Source organism: Lonchura striata, chromosome 2 (genome assembly GCF_046129695.1).
Source record: "Lonchura striata isolate bLonStr1 chromosome 2, bLonStr1.mat, whole genome shotgun sequence".
NCBI lineage: Eukaryota > Metazoa > Chordata > Aves > Passeriformes > Estrildidae > Lonchura > Lonchura striata.
Genome location: NC_134604.1, coordinates 117,272,054 through 117,291,118, shown reverse-complemented (window position 1 = coordinate 117,291,118; position 19,065 = coordinate 117,272,054). Strand labels below are relative to the sequence as shown.

Here is a 19,065-nt window from a genome sequence, read left to right as displayed (position 1 = left end):
TGTGCCAAAAACACGCCCGGCCCTTAACAGGGAGAGACCCTGTCAGGCACCGCCTCAGAGAAGAACCGAGCTGTACTGGGGGGACACACCCAGCCAACGTGTACAAGTTAAACAGAATTTTCTCTCAGAACTGGGACTTTCAGCACCCCCCAGGTGCTACTCGACTGCCACAGACACACAGAGGGCTTCGTGAGGTGCTCTGGGGTTGGCCAGTCCTGCTCCAAGCTCTGCTGATGCCCCTGTGGTTTTAAGGATGTCCTCAAGGAGGTGGTAGAACCTCGCAGTATTTGCCCTTGGAGCTTAATTTCTGAAGTTTTCTTTGGGAAACACATCCACTTCCTACTTAACAATGCAGTCCCCTCTCCTGCTCTCGGGAAGAGCTGCCCACAGGCATGGGAACCACCTCTCCTCTCCTCTCCTCTGCCCTTAAAACACTGTGTTACTGAGGCCAACTACTTCCAGACCAAGACTGTCCATGCAGGGACAGTGTCTCTTCTCTTTAGGGTCAGGGAAAAAGGGCAGAAGCACCCACAGAGATTCACTGCCCCTCTTGAGCACAAAGCACCGTGAATCTGCACCTCCTTCTGCTTGCAGGGAAGATAATAAAATATATTTTATTTAATATTATATTATATTTAATATTAATTATAGTTAATATTATAATAAAGATAATATAAAATATAATAGGGAGCCCTACAAACTGACATCAGGAACCTGGACTGGTGAGTTTTCTTTCCCAGGGAAAATGGCCTGTGATTGTGCCCAGAGCTCCTTGGGTCTTAGGGTGAGGCTGACTGGAAATAATCCGAATATTAAAGGATATATTCAGACCCCAGCTGCCCCCCCCCCCCAAACTTGTGCTTTTCTGACAGTGCCAAGGGAGCCCTTCAAACTGACGCCAGGAACCTGGGCTGCTGAATTTGCTTTCACCAAGTAGATATCCCTCATTTATTCACAGGGCCCTGCAATGCCCCTGGGTTGTCAGGTCCTAAATTTCCTTTTGCCTCCTCAATGTCAAAACAGCGCAGGATTTCTCCCAGTCCAAATCTCCCACCCCCAAGTACTCAGGGTTTTTTATTTCTTACCAAATACCTGTTGCAAACTGACAGTACAAAGCTTGGGGCTTGATATTTTCTGTGCTGGATTTCACCTCAAGAAATCTGCCACCATAAAACCCTAACCACAACCACCTTGCTTTGCTCACAAATCACAACCTTCAGACCAGCATTATGGCACCTTACCCACTGGCCCTCCACTGGCACCTTCCCAAAGCATTCCAGTACATTCCAGTAGTACTCTGCATTTTCAGTGGGCATTCTGTCAGACCCACATCCTGACACTAAAAATGCACCAAGGAATTCTACAATAGCCATTAGGAAGGCATAACAATTCTCTAAAAGTCACCAGAGAAAGCCTTCAAAATTCCCCTAAATATTCCTAATAGCCCTGCAAAAAAAAAACAAACACTCAAGGAAGCCTGCTCAGCCTCCAAACCCCTTCCTGTTGCTCTCTAGCCCACAGATGTCATCCCTACCTTTTAGCAGCGGGTCCTGTTGTCCTCTGAGGGTTCCGGCGTTGTCCTGGTGCGAGGGTCGCTGCCCTGTCCCACTGGGAGGCTTCCGGTGTGGTCTCGCTGTCAGGCTTGCTATGCTGTGCTGCTGTTGTTGGGGCTGAAAAGGGAAAAGGCTGCTTAGGGTGAGGTACGGGTGGCGTGAGGGGTGCCCTAACTTGCCTCCTAAGCTGTACCCTGTAGCCCTGATCTCCACTGGACTGTCCAGCCCTCAAGGCCTCACCCTTTACCCCTGACCCCTCCCTCTGCCCCCCAGCCCTCAGGCTCTGGCTGTCACCCTCAAGCCCCCTCTCAGCTGCCCCTCAGCTCCTGTGTGCCACCCTTAATCCCTCTCCTCTGCCCCTCAGCCCCCAGCTTCTCTGTGTCACCCTCCAGCTGCCCCTGCCCCCCTCAGCATCTCTCTGTGTCACCCACTGTCCCCTCCCCTGTTCCCCCCTCAGCTCCCAGCCTCTGTCACCCTCAAGGCCCCACAGTGCCCCTCAAGCTGCCCCTCAGCCTCTATGCCATGAAAAGACCCTAAAACCCCATAAAAATGCCCTAAAAAAACCCCACATCTTCAAAATGCCTTAAAACCCCCACAAAAACATAAAAATAGCCTCAGAACGCCCTTAAAATACAATAAAAATACCCTACTTTAAGACACCCCTAAAAGCCCCCAAAGAAGCTTTTAAAAAAAAAAATCCCTACATATTCCGAAGAGCTCTTAGAACAGCTCCATAATCCTTAAAACACATCGATAAGACCCTAAAAACCAGCGCAGCGAGGGAGGCTGGAAGATGCGAAGCCGCGCTCCCGGCCCCGGGCGCAGCGCGGCTCCGGCAGGAAAGCGGCTCCTCCGGCAGGCAGAGGCGGCGCCGCGCCGGCAGACCCCCGCCCGCTGCCCCCGGCCCGGCGGGGCCGGCACCGGGCCCGGGGGGCCCCGGCGGCGCCCGAGCCCCGCGCCCGGAGCGGACGGAGCGGCGGCACCGGCCCCGGCCGCCCTCGGCCCGCGGAGCCGCCTCCAGCCCTCCCCTCACTCACAGACACCGCCCCGCTCGCCGCTCGCTCCCGCCCCTCGCCCCTCCCGCCGCTTCGGCCGGGCTCCGGCTGGGGGGCTGCAGTACCGCCCTGTGCCAACAAGGCGGCAGCACTTGTCCAGAGGGTCCGCGACACGATGGCGGCCCGTGGGGACCTTGACGGAGAGAGGCGTTTTTCGCCCATGCCTGTCGGCTCCCGCCAAAAACCCGCACGCTCGCGGTGCTGCTGACCCCACAGCCCGTGTGCACGGCACCAGAACCGCCGCGGAAAATCCCGTCGGGGGGCGCCGGCGTTGCGCGCAATTCAGGCAGTGTAAAAAACAGACACGGGTCCTCGAGTTTCAACGTCCTCGTTTTCGCGCCCTCTCGAGAAGGTCAAGCGAGGCCGCGCCACGCCACTCCCAAGATGGCGGCCGCGGGCGGCGGGCTGCAGTACCGCTCTCTGCCCACACGGCGGCAGCACCGCGCCGTCCCCGCCGGCACGGCCTCGGCAGCGAACGCCCCAAAGCGTCCGCGCGGGAAAGAACGGAACAAAAAGCCTGCCTGCGACCCGATAGGAACCGAAAGAAAAAAGCTTTCCTCTTAAACTGCATTTCAACAAAGCTTGTTTTTATATTTTTCAGATTTATACTCACAGTCGGATTTGTAATGGATACTGATGGAAAATTGTATTTTTATAATTTCTTAGATTTATTCCTATTCTATTTTATTAGATTTTATTTTTTATACATATCTTATTAGATTGCTTACATATTTCTATAGTTAGATTTAGATTTCTAAAAGGTTTATATTGCTTAAAATAAAACCCTGCCTCTATCCAAGTAAAAATCTTTTAAAAAAAACCCTTTATTTAAACTCAATTTAAATGTATCTCTACTTTTCGCATTTATATTCAAATTTATATTTTAAATGTAGATTGATGTATGATGCTATTTATAGTCTATCTCTTCCTAATACTAATTTTTATTTCTATTTCATATTTTTATATATACACCTGTATACATTGATTATATATTTCCACATTTAGAATGATATCAAACTAAAATGTATATTCATATCTTTTCCATTAAAACCCTGCCTCCAACCAAATAAAAACAAAAAAGCCCTTTCTTTAAACGATTTTCGAATATTTTTATATTTTTTTCATCATTATAGCCACCTTTTAACTTCTACTTTATATTGATGTATTTATAAATATATTTTATACATATATAATAAGGTAGCGAGATAGATAAACTATTTTTTAAATTCTATTTCATACACACTGCTAATACTTATGTTTACTTACCTTTGAATTTTTATATAGATCTTAACGTATTTAGGATATATTTCTATACAAAGATTTCTAATTTTATTTTATTTCTATTTATAATTTTTATAATAAAACCCCTACCTAATACCAAATAGAAAATAAAAATCCCCTTTATTCTAAATTATATTTAAATATTTCTATATTCCTATTTTTGATTTTTACAAGTACTTATCTATTCTATCACAACATATTGAGGTACTATATTTCGATATATAGTATTTATGACATGAAATGCGTTATAATAAGACACATACAGTAAAATACGCATTAGGTACTGTATTGATTCCTATTGTTTTGTAATATTCATATATCCACATGTATTAATTATACATTTCTATACGGATATTTATGTTTATAATCGATATTTATATGCATATAAGCATATAAAATACTCCATATCAAACAAGGTTATACCTAATAGTAATGGACGGCATTATTTATATTACACGTTTAAGTTATATGTTTTCCATTTACATTTAAAATTGAAGTTTCATATTCCCATTATCATGTTTATGCATGTGTTCTATTTCATTAGAGTTCTAGTTAAAACACTGCAGTTATAATCGAATTCCTAAAAATAAAATGCCAAAACAAACAGCATCAAATTCCCACCAGTACCGTCCAAAAAATTCAGAAAGGCTCCACCAGCCAAACAACTACCAGCAAAAAAAAACCCGCACTACACTCCTTTCACTAGCAGCTCTTATCACGTCACAAAAACGAAACAAACATTTTAAAAACCCTATAGACACCCACACAGCAAATCACAAAAACCACTCTAAAGGAAAAAAAAAAAGCCAACTAACTTACCATACTCCAAACCATACAAGAGACTCCCAACGATTCTAAAAAAAATAATAACCAAAACTCTACCACTACTTTAACTCATAAAGAGAACCCAATGCTCTATAAAATTAACTAAAAAAACCCACCAAATAATTACAGATATAAAAATATGGGAACCACGAAGAAAAAAAAATTCACCCCCCAAATAAAATAAACACCTAAAGAGATCCACCATGGAAATGCCCATGCTCCCAAAAATAAAACCAATAAAAAACAACAACCAAACACATCAGACTACAAAAAAAAATATATATATTAACAACAACAAAATAGGTATTCCTAACTCAAGAAACAAAAATTGCCTCAAACCATCAAAACACAAATACCACCTAGAAATAAACACGTCGCCAAAAGAGAAATGTAACCACAAACAATATCTCCCAAGTTCTCTGCAACAATGAAACATACACGGCAATCAAATAAGCCAAATGAATGAAACCCCTATAATGTAATAAACAAGAATGCATTAATCAATATTAAATAAACCTCACCGATTAACTCCAGGCCACTCCCTCAAGCCCAGCAAAACAAATACTACGCCCTCGCGCTAATAAAAGCCTCCACAACCGAATTGAAAAACGACCCTCTACTCCATGCTCCGACCCATAAAAACCAGTGTAAACCTTTAGAAACGCATCCTTAAAAAACCTAAGAACCGATCAAAAATAAATCCAACAACAACACTCAACCCAAAAACAAAAACCGTGCCACGAGCACCCGAAGCAAGAACCGTAACAACCAAGAAGTGCCCGGGGCCCTTCTCCTACAGCGACGCCGATCAAAAGCCACCGATCCCAGGAGCTCCTCAGGAGCGCCTCAAAAGCAGCGCAGCGAGGGAGGCTGGAAGATGCGGAGCCGCGCTCCCGGCCCCGGGCGCAGCGCGGCTCCGGCAGGAAAGCGGCTCCTCCGGCAGGCAGAGGCGGCGCCGCGCCGGCAGACCCCCGCCCGCTGCCCCCGGCCCGGCGGGGCCGGCACCGGGCCCGGGGGGCCCCGGCGGCGCCCGAGCCCCGCGCCCGGAGCGGACGGAGCGGCGGCACCGGCCGGCACCGGCGCGGCGCCCGCGCCGCCTCCCCCGCCCGCCGGCCCGGCCAAAGCTCTGCTCGGCTCCGCACGGCTCGCACCGGCGCGGCTCCGGCGGGCCCGCGGCAGCCCAGCCGCGCCCAGCTCCCCTTCCGCCCCGGCCAGCCCCGGCACTGCCGGCAGGGCTCCGCGCCGGACCCTTCGCTGCCGGGCCGGGGACAGAAGAAGCGCCCCGAATGCAGCGGCACAGCCCGATCCCCGCCCTGCCAGCGCTGCCACGGCTGCAGCTCCCTTCCTCTGCAGCCCCGACTCTGACGCCACGCTCCGGCGCTCACCTCACCCCAACAAGGGCACAGAAATGTAGGCTTCCCTTCAATCGCGTCCTCTAGAAGAGAAGAAAAGAAGCGCCTTGCCTCAAACCATGGCAAAAGGGGGCTTTTTACCTCAGTCCAAACCCCTTAAAAGGGGGGACAACAGGACTGCCCCCTCCAATTCAACCTCAGGATGACGAAATTTCAAAGGGAAAGGGGAAAAGTCCCCGCTACAAAGGCGCACCGGCTCACCTCCTTGGCTGCTGCTTCTCGACACAAAGATTTGTCCCTCGGCTCCACCTATGAGCAATGCTCCACGTATCCAGGTGGGGATCCAGGTGGGGATCCAGGTGATTCCCCAGACCCTGTCCGAAGCGCCCACCGTCCTTCCAGGAGACAGCCCCGGGAGCCCCCCAAAAACTCCTCTCCTCCAGCAGCTCCGTGCAAAAGAGATGTGAGGAAAACCCCCTAAATCAGCCACCGAAGGAGCCGCCCCCTCCTCATCATCCTCACAGCTCACACCTGGGGCTGCTGTGAGCCCTCCACATCCTCACAGCTCACACCTGCTGCTCTTGCCACTCTCCAACAGCGTCTCTCCATCTCCAGCACGCATCCCAATTCTCACAGACACAGATCCAACAGAAATATGCTACGGGTGTCTACTTTTCTTAATCCATCTGATTACACAATTAAAAAACATATACACCAAACATCCTGATCCAGTTTCAGTCACAAGCCCAGCCCCAGCATCCATGTCAGAGGCATAAAGGGATGTGGCAGCAAGAACCCCACAGTCCCTGTGCCAGCCCTTCGGATCCTATGGAGTGTGCAGCCCCCTTTCCCAGCCCTGCAGTGATTACAGCAGCCGCCCTACAAATCCCCTTTCCCAGCCCCAGTGATTTCAGCTCTTCACCCACAAGCTTTATTTAACTGCCAGCTCTCTTCGTTAGCTCCAGCTGTGCCTTTCTCCATCTTCAGCGTGCAGGATCTTGGCCTTGGCTGCAGCTCTGCAACACTTCAGCTCGTGCCCCAGGGTGTCTAAGCCCACCCCAGAATCAATATCCCAGTTCCGAAGTGATTTCAGCTGCCACCCACCAATGCCCAGCCACTGTGCCTAGCCTATATTATTTCAATTCAAAGCCCAGAACCCCGCTCTCAGCAATAGAATTCTTTTTCCATTTTCAGACACAATCCCAGCCTCACAGTGACTTTGCCCCCAGCCCCACAGGTGCCGTCGCAGACCGAGAACATATCACTGCATTGCCGGGATTTTCAGGCGCAATCTTAGAGCCCCCACGTGCGCACTACACATCCTGTTCTAGTTTCAGTCACAAGCCCAGCCCCAGCATCCATGTCAGAGGCATAAAAGGGATGTGGCAGCAAGAACCCCACAGTCCCTGTGCCAGCCCTTCAGATCCTATGGAGTGTGCAGCCCCCTTTCGCAGCCCTGCAGTGATTACAGCAGCCGCCCTACAAATCCCCTTTCCCAGCCCCAGTGATTTCAGCTCTTCACCCACAAGCTTTATTTAACTGCCAGCTCTCTTCGTTAGCTCCAGCTGTGCCTTTCTCCATCTTCAGCATGCAGGATCTTGGCCTTGGCTCCAGCTCTGCAACACTTCAGCTCGTGCCCCAGGGTGTCTAAGCCCACCCCAGAATCAATATCCCAGTTCTGAAGTGATTTCAGCTGCCACCCACCAATGCCCAGCCACTGTGCCTATGCTGTATTATTTCAATTCAAAGCCCAGAAACCCGCTCTCAGCAATAGAATTATTTTTCCATTTTCAGACACAATCCCAGCCCCACAGTCCATTTGCCAGCCCCACAGTGACTTTGCCCCCAGCCCCACAGGTGCCGTCGCAGACCGAGAACATATCACTGATTTGCCAGGATTTTCAGGCGCAATCTTAGAGCCCCCATGTGCGCACTACACATCCTGTTCTAGTTTCAGTCACAAGCCCAGCCCCAGCATCCATGTCAGAGGCATAAAAGGGATGTGGCAGCAAGAACCCCACAGTCCCTGTGCCAGCCCTTCGGATCCTATGGAGTGTGCAGCCCCCTTTCCCAGCCCTGCAGTGATTACAGCAGCCGCCCTACAAATCCCCTTTCCCAGCCCCAGTGATTTCAGCTCTTCACCCACAAGCTTTATTTAACTGCCAGCTCTCTTCTTTAGCTCCAGCTGTGCCTTTCTCCATCTTCAGCGTGCAGGATCTTGGCCTTGGCTCCAGCTCTGCAACACTTCAGCTCGTGCCCCAGGGTGTCTAAGCCCACCCCAGAATCAATATCCCAGTTCTGAAGTGATTTCAGCTGCCACCCACCAATGCCCAGCCACTGTGCCTAGCCTATATTATTTCAATTCAAAGTCCAGAACCCCGCTCTCAGCAATAGAATTCTTTTTCCATTTTCAGACACAATCCCAGCCTCACAGTGACTTTGCCCCCAGCCCCACAGGTGCCGTCGCAGACCGAGAACATATCCCTGCATTGCCGGGATTTTCAGGCGCAATCTTAGAGCCCCCATGTGCGCACTACACATCCTGTTCTAGTTTCAGTCACAAGCCCAGCCCCAGCATCCATGTCAGAGGCATAAAAGGGATGTGGCAGCAAGAACTCCACAGTCCCTGTGCCAGCCCTTCGGATCCTATGGAGTGTGCAGCCCCCTTTCCCAGCCCTGCAGTGATTACAGCAGCCGCCCTACAAATCCCCTTTCCCAGCCCCAGTGATTTCAGCTCTTCACCCACAAGCTTTATTTAACTGCCAGCTCTCTTCATTAGCTCCAGCTGTGCCTTTCTCCATCTTCAGCGTGCAGGATCTTGGCCTTGGCTGCAGCTCTGCAACACTTCAGCTCGTGCCCCAGGGTGTCTAAGCCCACCCCAGAATCAATATCCCAGTTCTGAAGTGATTTCAGCTGCCACCCACCAATGCCCAGCCACTGTGCCTAGCCTGTATCATTTCAATTCAAAGCCCAGAACCCCGCTCTCAGCAATAGAATTCTTTTTCCATTTTCAGACACAATCCCAGCCTCACAGTGACTTTGCCCCCAGCCCCACAGGTGCCGTCGCAGACCGAGAACATATCCCTGCATTGCCGGGATTTTCAGGCGCAATCTTAGAGCCCCCACGTGCGCACTACACATCCTGTTCTAGTTTCAGTCACAAGCCCAGCCCCAGCATCCATGTCACAGGCATAAAAGGGATGTGGCAGCAAGAACCCCACAGTCCCTGTGCCAGCCCTTCGGATCCTATGGAGTGTGCAGCCCCCTTTCCCAGCCCTGCAGTGATTACAGCAGCCGCCCTACAAATCCCCTTTCCCAGCCCCAGTGATTTCAGCTCTTCACCCACAAGCTTTATTTAACTGCCAGCTCTCTTCTTTAGCTCCAGCTGTGCCTTTCTCCATCTTCAGCGTGCAGGATCTTGGCCTTGGCTGCAGCTCTGCAACACTTCAGCTCGTGCCCCAGGGTGTCTAAGCCCACCCCAGAATCAATATCCCAGTTCTGAAGTGATTTCAGCTGCCACCCACCAATGCCCAGCCACTGTGCCTAGCCTATATTATTTCAATTCAAAGTCCAGAACCCCGCTCTCAGCAATAGAATTCTTTTTCCATTTTCAGACACAATCCCAGCCCCACAGTCCATTTGCAAGCCCCACAGTGACTTTGCCCCCAGCCCCACAGTTGTCGTCGCAGACCGAGAGCATATCACTGCATTGCCGGGATTTTCAGGCGCAATGTTAGAGCCCCCACGTGCGCACTACGCATCCTGTTCTAGTTTCAGTCACAAGCCCAGCCCCAGCATCCATGTCAGAGGCATAAAAGGGATGTGGCAGCAAGAACCCCACAGTCCCTGTGCCAGCCCTTTGGATCCTATGGAGTGTGCAGCCCCCTTTCCCAGCCCTGCAGTGATTACAGCAGCCGCCCTACAAATCCCCTTTCCCAGCCCCAGTGATTTCAGCTCTTCACCCACAAGCTTTATTTAACTGCCAGCTCTCTTCGTTAGCTCCAGCTGTGCCTTTCTCCATCTTCAGCGTGCAGGATCTTGGCCTTGGCTCCAGCTCTGCAACACTTCAGCTCGTGCCCCAGAGTGTCTAAGCCCACCCCAGAATCAATATCCCAGTTCTGAAGTGATTTCAGCTGCCACCCACCAATGCCCAGCCACTGTGCCTAGCCTGTATCATTTCAATTCAAAGCCCAGAACCCCGCTCTCAGCAATAGAATTCTTTTTCCATTTTCAGACACAATCCCAGCCTCACAGTGACTTTGCCCCCAGCCCCACAGGTGCCGTCGCAGACCGAGAACATATCCCTGCATGGCCGGGATTTTCAGGCGCAATCTTAGAGCCCCCATGTGCGCACTACACATCCTGTTCTAGTTTCAGTCACAAGCCCAGCCCCAGCATCCATGTCAGAGGCATAAAAGGGATGTGGCAGCAAGAACCCCACCGTCCCTGTGCCAGCCCTTCAGATCCTATGGAGTGTGCAGCCCCCTTTCCCAGCCCTGCAGTGATTACAGCAGCCGCCCTACAAATCCCCTTTCCCAGCCCCAGTGATTTCAGCTCTTCACCCACAAGCTTTATTTAACTGCCAGCTCTCTTCGTTAGCTCCAGCTGTGCCTTTCTCCATCTTCAGCGTGCAGGATCTTGGCCTTGGCTGCAGCTCTGCAACACTTCAGCTCGTGCCCCAGGGTGTCTAAGCCCACCCCAGAATCAATATCCCAGTTCTGAAGTGATTTCAGCTGCCACCCACCAATGCCCAGCCACTGTGCCTAGCCTATATTATTTCAATTCAAAGCCCAGAACCCCGCTCTCAGCAATAGAATTCTTTTTCCATTTTCAGACACAATCCCAGCCCCACAGTCCATTTGCAAGCCCCACAGTGACTTTGCCCCCAGCCCCACAGTTGTCGTCGCAGACCGAGAGCATATCACTGCATGGCCGGGATTTTCAGGCGCAATGTTAGAGCCCCCACGTGCGCACTACACATCCTGTTCTAGTTTCAGTCACAAGCCCAGCCCCAGCATCCATGTCAGAGGCATAAAAGGGATGTGGCAGCAAGAACCCCACAGTCCCTGTGCCAGCCCTTCGGATCCTATGGAGTGTGCAGCCCCCTTTCCCAGCCCTGCAGTGATTACAGCAGCCACCCTACAAATACCCTTTCCCAGCCCCAGTGATTTCAGCTCTTCACCCACAAGCTTTATTTAACTGCCAGCTCTCTTCGTTAGCTCCAGCTGTGCCTTTCTCCATCTTCAGCGTGCAGGATCTTGGCCTTGGCTGCAGCTCTGCAACACTTCAGCTCGTGCCCCAGAGTGTCTAAGCCCACCCCAGAATCAATATCCCAGTTCTGAAGTGATTTCAGCTGCCACCCACCAATGCCCAGCCACTGTGCCTACGCTGTATTATTTCAATTCAAAGCCCAGAACCCCGCTCTCAGCAATAGAATTCTTTTTCCATTTTCAGACACAATCCCAGCCTCACAGTGACTTTGCCCCCAGCCCCACAGGTGCCGTCGCAGACCGAGAACATATCACTGCATTGCCGGGATTTTCAGGCGCAATCTTAGAGCCCCCATGTGCGCACTACACATCCTGTTCTAGTTTCAGTCACAAGCCCAGCCCCAGCATCCATGTCAGAGGCATAAAAGGGATGTGGCAGCAAGAACCCCACAGTCCCTGTGCCAGCCCTTCGGATCCTATGGAGTGTGCAGCCCCCTTTCCCAGCCCTGCAGTGATTACAGCAGCCGCCCTACAAATCCCCTTTCCCAGCCCCAGTGATTTCAGCTCTTCACCCACAAGCTTTATTTAACTGCCAGCTCTCTTCTTTAGCTCCAGCTGTGCCTTTCTCCATCTTCAGCGTGCAGGATCTTGGCCTTGGCTCCAGCTCTGCAACACTTCAGCTCGTGCCCCAGGGTGTCTAAGCCCACCCCAGAATCAATATCCCAGTTCTGAAGTGATTTCAGCTGCCACCCACCAATGCCCAGCCACTGTGCCTAGCCTGTATCATTTCAATTCAAAGCCCAGAACCCCGCTCTCAGCAATAGAATTCTTTTTCCATTTTCAGACACAATCCCAGCCCCACAGTCCATTTGCAAGCCCCACAGTGACTTTGCCCCCAGCCCCACAGTTGTCGTCGCAGACCGAGAGCATATCACTGCATTGCCGGGATTTTCAGGCGCAATGTTAGAGCCCCCACGTGCGCACTACGCATCCTGTTCTAGTTTCAGTCACAAGCCCAGCCCCAGCATCCATGTCAGAGGCATAAAAGGGATGTGGCAGCAAGAACCCCACAGTCCCTGTGCCAGCCCTTCGGATCCTATGGAGTGTGCAGCCCCCTTTCCCAGCCCTGCAGTGATTACAGCAGCCGCCCTACAAATCCCCTTTCCCAGCCCCAGTGATTTCAGCTCTTCACCCACAAGCTTTATTTAACTGCCAGCTCTCTTCGTTAGCTCCAGCTGTGCCTTTCTCCATCTTCAGCGTGCAGGATCTTGGCCTTGGCTCCAGCTCTGCAACACTTCAGCTCGTGCCCCAGAGTGTCTAAGCCCACCCCAGAATCAATATCCCAGTTCTGAAGTGATTTCAGCTGCCACCCACCAATGCCCAGCCACTGTGCCTAGCCTGTATCATTTCAATTCAAAGCCCAGAACCCCGCTCTCAGCAATAGAATTCTTTTTCCATTTTCAGACACAATCCCAGCCTCACAGTGACTTTGCCCCCAGCCCCACAGGTGCCGTCGCAGACCGAGAACATATCCCTGCATGGCCGGGATTTTCAGGCGCAATCTTAGAGCCCCCATGTGCGCACTACACATCCTGTTCTAGTTTCAGTCACAAGCCCAGCCCCAGCATCCATGTCAGAGGCATAAAAGGGATGTGGCAGCAAGAACCCCACAGTCCCTGTGCCAGCCCTTCAGATCCTATGGAGTGTGCAGCCCCCTTTCCCAGCCCTGCAGTGATTACAGCAGCCGCCCTACAAATCCCCTTTCCCAGCCCCAGTGATTTCAGCTCTTCACCCACAAGCTTTATTTAACTGCCAGCTCTCTTCGTTAGCTCCAGCTGTGCCTTTCTCCATCTTCAGCGTGCAGGATCTTGGCCTTGGCTGCAGCTCTGCAACACTTCAGCTCGTGCCCCAGGGTGTCTAAGCCCACCCCAGAATCAATATCCCAGTTCTTAAGTGATTTCAGCTGCCACCCACCAATGCCCAGCCACTGTGCCTAGCCTATATTATTTCAATTCAAAGCCCAGAACCCCGCTCTCAGCAATAGAATTCTTTTTCCATTTTCAGACACAATCCCAGCCCCACAGTCCATTTGCAAGCCCCACAGTGACTTTGCCCCCAGCCCCACAGTTGTCGTCGCAGACCGAGAGCATATCACTGCATTGCCGGGATTTTCAGGCGCAATGTTAGAGCCCCCACGTGCGCACTACACATCCTGTTCTAGTTTCAGTCACAAGCCCAGCCCCAGCATCCATGTCAGAGGCATAAAAGGGATGTGGCAGCAAGAACCCCACAGTCCCTGTGCCAGCCCTTCGGATCCTATGGAGTGTGCAGCCCCCTTTCCCAGCCCTGCAGTGATTACAGCAGCCACCCTACAAATACCCTTTCCCAGCCCCAGTGATTTCAGCTCTTCACCCACAAGCTTTATTTAACTGCCAGCTCTCTTCGTTAGCTCCAGCTGTGCCTTTCTCCATCTTCAGCGTGCAGGATCTTGGCCTTGGCTGCAGCTCTGCAACACTTCAGCTCGTGCCCCAGAGTGTCTAAGCCCACCCCAGAATCAATATCCCAGTTCTGAAGTGATTTCAGCTGCCACCCACCAATGCCCAGCCACTGTGCCTACGCTGTATTATTTCAATTCAAAGCCCAGAACCCCGCTCTCAGCAATAGAATTCTTTTTCCATTTTCAGACACAATCCCAGCCTCACAGTGACTTTGCCCCCAGCCCCACAGGTGCCGTCGCAGACCGAGAACATATCCCTGCATTGCCGGGATTTTCAGGCGCAATCTTAGAGCCCCCACGTGCGCACTACACATCCTGTTCTAGTTTCAGTCACAAGCCCAGCCCCAGCATCCATGTCAGAGGCATAAAAGGGATGTGGCAGCAAGAACCCCACAGTCCCTGTGCCAGCCCTTCGGATCCTATGGAGTGTGCAGCCCCCTTTCCCAGCCCTGCAGTGATTACAGCAGCCGCCCTACAAATCCCCTTTCCCAGCCCCAGTGATTTCAGCTCTTCACCCACAAGCTTTATTTAACTGCCAGCTCTCTTCGTTAGCTCCAGCTGTGCCTTTCTCCATCTTCAGCGTGCAGGATCTTGGCCTTGGCTGCAGCTCTGCAACACTTCAGCTCGTGCCCCAGGGTGTCTAAGCCCACCCCAGAATCAATATCCCAGTTCTGAAGTGATTTCAGCTGCCACCCACCAATGCCCAGCCACTGTGCCTATGCTGTATTATTTCAATTCAAAGCCCAGAACCCCGCTCTCAGCAATAGAATTCTTTTTCCATTTTCAGACACAATCCCAGCCCCACAGTCCATTTGCAAGCCCCACAGTGACTTTGCCCCCAGCCCCACAGTTGTCGTCGCAGACCGAGAGCATATCACTGCATTGCCGGGATTTTCAGGCGCAATCTTAGAGCCCCCACGTGCGCACTACGCATCCTGTTCTAGTTTCAGTCACAAGCCCAGCCCCAGCATCCATGTCAGAGGCATAAAAGGGATGTGGCAGCAAGAACCCCACAGTCCCTGTGCCAGCCCTTCGGATCCTATGGAGTGTGCAGGCCCCTTTCCCAGCCCTGCAGTGATTACAGCAGCCGCCCTACAAATCCCCTTTCCCAGCCCCAGTGATTTCAGCTCTTCACCCACAAGCTTTATTTAACTGCCAGCTCTCTTCGTTAGCTCCAGCTGTGCCTTTCTCCATCTTCAGCGTGCAGGATCTTGGCCTTGGCTCCAGCTCTGCAACACTTCAGCTCGTGCCCCAGGGTGTCTAAGCCCACCCCAGAATCAATATCCCAGTTCTGAAGTGATTTCAGCTGCCACCCACCAATGCCCAGCCACTGTGCCTAGCCTGTATCATTTCAATTCAAAGCCCAGAACCCCGCTCTCAGCAATAGAATTCTTTTTCCATTTTCAGACACAATCCCAGCCTCACAGTGACTTTGCCCCCAGCCCCACAGGTGCCGTCGCAGACCGAGAACATATCCCTGCATGGCCGGGATTTTCAGGCGCAATCTTAGAGCCCCCATGTGCGCACTACACATCCTGTTCTAGTTTCAGTCACAAGCCCAGCCCCAGCATCCATGTCAGAGGCATAAAAGGGATGTGGCAGCAAGAACCCCACAGTCCCTGTGCCAGCCCTTCGGATCCTATGGAGTGTGCAGCCCCCTTTCCCAGCCCTGCAGTGATTACAGCAGCCGCCCTACAAATCCCCTTTCCCAGCCCCAGTGATTTCAGCTCTTCACCCACAAGCTTTATTTAACTGCCAGCTCTCTTCTTTAGCTCCAGCTGTGCCTTTCTCCATCTTCAGCGTGCAGGATCTTGGCCTTGGCTGCAGCTCTGCAACACTTCAGCTCGTGCCCCAGGGTGTCTAAGCCCACCCCAGAATCAATATCCCAGTTCTGAAGTGATTTCAGCTGCCACCCACCAATGCCCAGCCACTGTGCCTAGCCTATATTATTTCAATTCAAAGCCCAGAACCCCGCTCTCAGCAATAGAATTCTTTTTCCATTTTCAGACACAATCCCAGCCTCACAGTGACTTTGCCCCCAGCCCCACAGGTGCCGTCGCAGACCGAGAACATATCCCTGCATGGCCGGGATTTTCAGGCGCAATCTTAGAGCCCCCATGTGCGCACTACACATCCTGTTCTAGTTTCAGTCACAAGCCCAGCCCCAGCATCCATGTCAGAGGCATAAAAGGGATGTGGCAGCAAGAACCCCACAGTCCCTGTGCCAGCCCTTCGGATCCTATGGAGTGTGCAGCCCCCTTTCCCAGCCCTGCAGTGATTACAGCAGCCGCCCTACAAATCCCCTTTCCCAGCCCCAGTGATTTCAGCTCTTCACCCACAAGCTTTATTTAACTGCCAGCTCTCTTCGTTAGCTCCAGCTGTGCCTTTCTCCATCTTCAGCGTGCAGGATCTTGGCCTTGGCTGCAGCTCTGCAACACTTCAGCTCGTGCCCCAGGGTGTCTAAGCCCACCCCAGAATCAATATCCCAGTTCTGAAGTGATTTCAGCTGCCACCCACCAATGCCCAGCCACTGTGCCTAGCCTATATTATTTCAATTCAAAGCCCAGAACCCCGCTCTCAGCAATAGAATTCTTTTTCCATTTTCAGACACAATCCCAGCCCCACAGTCCATTTGCAAGCCCCACAGTGACTTTGCCCCCAGCCCCACAGTTGTCGTCGCAGACCGAGAGCATATCACTGCATTGCCGGGATTTTCAGGCGCAATGTTAGAGCCCCCACGTGCGCACTACACATCCTGTTCTAGTTTCAGTCACAAGCCCAGCCCCAGCATCCATGTCAGAGGCATAAAAGGGATGTGGCAGCAAGAACCCCAGTCCCTGTGCCAGCCCTTCGGATCCTATGGAGTGTGCAGCCCCCTTTCCCAGCCCTGCAGTGATTACAGCAGCCGCCCTACAAATCCCCTTTCCCAGCCCCAGTGATTTCAGCTCTTCACCCACAAGCTTTATTTAACTGCCAGCTCTCTTCGTTAGCTCCAGCTGTGCCTTTCTCCATCTTCAGCGTGCAGGATCTTGGCCTTGGCTCCAGCTCTGCAACACTTCAGCTCGTGCCCCAGAGTGTCTAAGCCCACCCCAGAATCAATATCCCAGTTCTGAAGTGATTTCAGCTGCCACCCACCAATGCCCAGCCACTGTGCCTAGCCTGTATCATTTCAATTCAAAGCCCAGAACCCCGCTCTCAGCAATAGAATTCTTTTTCCATTTTCAGACACAATCCCAGCCTCACAGTGACTTTGCCCCCAGCCCCACAGGTGCCGTCGCAGACCGAGAACATATCCCTGCATTGCCGGGATTTTCAGGCGCAATCTTAGAGCCCCCACGTGCGCACTACACATCCTGTTCTAGTTTCAGTCACAAGCCCAGCCCCAGCATCCATGTCAGAGGCATAAAAGGGATGTGGCAGCAAGAACCCCACAGTCCCTGTGCCAGCCCTTCGGATCCTATGGAGTGTGCAGCCCCCTTTCCCAGCCCTGCAGTGATTACAGCAGCCACCCTACAAATCCCCTTTCCCAGCCCCAGTGATTTCAGCTCTGCGGTGGTGTGTTTTTCTTTCATTTGATATTTGTTTAATATCTGTTTCCCCCCCCAACCCCCCTTTCCCTGCCCCTTTCCCTAGAACCTTCCCTGTCATTCATTCTAGCCCCCTCCTCAGCTTCCAGATGTTAGTTCTGCCCTAAACTCCTCCCCTGCTATTCCCTCATTGGTTACTGTTCCTACACCCGTCCTCCTGAGTTCTGTATAAAACCTTTGCCCCCCCGCCCGCCGGGGTCTTGGGGCTCATGGAATAAAACCATCTCGTTCCCCCCCCAAGTCCCGTGTCGCCTTCGTCTGTCCCTGCGCGCCACGAACTGAAACTGCAGAGCTTGCGGGGGAAAGCGGCCGCCCGTTCTCTTCCCTCACCGCCCAGCACGGCTCGGAGTGCCGCGGCGAGGAGCGCATGCCGCGCCTCAACATATGGTAGCGAGAGGATGGTTCCCTCCTTCGTCTTGTAGAAAAAACGGGCAAATTCGTGGGGGCGCCCGCCTCACAGAAGAAGAAGGAGGGAAGAGGAACATCTACGGCCGTAAAAGCTCTGCCTGATGCTAAGAGGAGCTGAGCGCCGAGCGAAAAACTGACGCTCCGGGACCCTCTTTGTTCTCGCCATCTTCCCGCCCGGGAGCAGCCGCGCTGCACGGGCAGCCGGGCTGCAGAGCTTTTTGGCGGGCAGACTTACCCGAGAACACAGAGGGCGGTTTTGGCAGCGGCTCGGGGGAGCCTGAAGAGGGGCTGACCGAGAAGAGGTTCATTCCTCGGTCAGCATCTGCAGCGAGACCACCGGAGGCTGATAGTGGCCGAAACCAAGGCTTCGGGGACGAGTCTTGGTTTAACGGGAACACCCAGGCTTCCGGAAGGGCCAAACCGAAAGAGAAGGAACATCCCCAGTTTTTAGCGCAACTTTTCCATCGAGTCGAGGAGAAGATTCAAGCCATCTCCGTCCGAGCCTGCAAGGTAAGGTAGGCTACACGGGGTGGGGGTCGCCCCGACGGGCGGCTGGGTCTGTCACTTTTTTTTTCTCGCGTTTTAACCCCCGTCTGCGCCCAGACTGGGGCTGTAGCCGTGCATGTCCCTGGCAAGCGGGTGGGTTTTCTTTTTCTGGGAGAAGCTAGCACTGAGTGCTATCCTTCGCCTAGTCTTCTGTGGGGACCTAGATTAGATCGCTTTTTCTTCTCCTCGAAAAAGTTGTCTTCTCTATCCTCCCCTCCCCATTCTGGGCTGGACGGAGGGGGTAGAAAAGACACCAGTAGGGATCAGCTAAGAAGACGACACGTTAGCTATAGGAGAGTTGTTAAAAGGGGCCCTTTACACCCACGCATTGCGCCGACATCCAGCTGCGTCGGGCGGCCCCCCCCCCCTCCTATAAATTTCCCCTTTTTGCTTCTGTGAAGCTCCCTATGCCCCCATCCCCTCGGACTTTCCTAAAACCCTTTCCTATCCTCCCTTGGGGATTGCTGTGGCCGAGCCGCCCCAAGTGCCCTGCCGGACACTGCTCAGGCCAAGTGCAGTGTATCTGGCACCCCTCCCAAGATGGCGCTGGCCACGCCGCTCGGGACCCATTTCCCGCCTTGACCCTTCTTTTTCCGCCCCTGGTTTCCCGCCAGTCCCATCTCTCCCCCAATAGCCCTGCACCGTCCCTGCACGAGGCTAGTCCCTGTTGGGGGAGGCGGGGTTGGATATTCCCCATCCTTCTTCTGGCTCTTCCTCCGGGGGGAAGGTCGGGAGGGATCTTCTCCCGAGG

At 52.4% G+C, this 19,065-nt stretch overlaps 1 long non-coding RNA gene across 1 annotated transcript in view; it reads left to right on the top strand.

The window, feature by feature from the left end:
- Positions 1-19,065, top strand: part of LOC144245969 (uncharacterized) — a 203,554-nt gene that overhangs the window by 32,337 nt on the left and 152,152 nt on the right. The gene's annotated exons all lie outside the window — the stretch shown is intronic.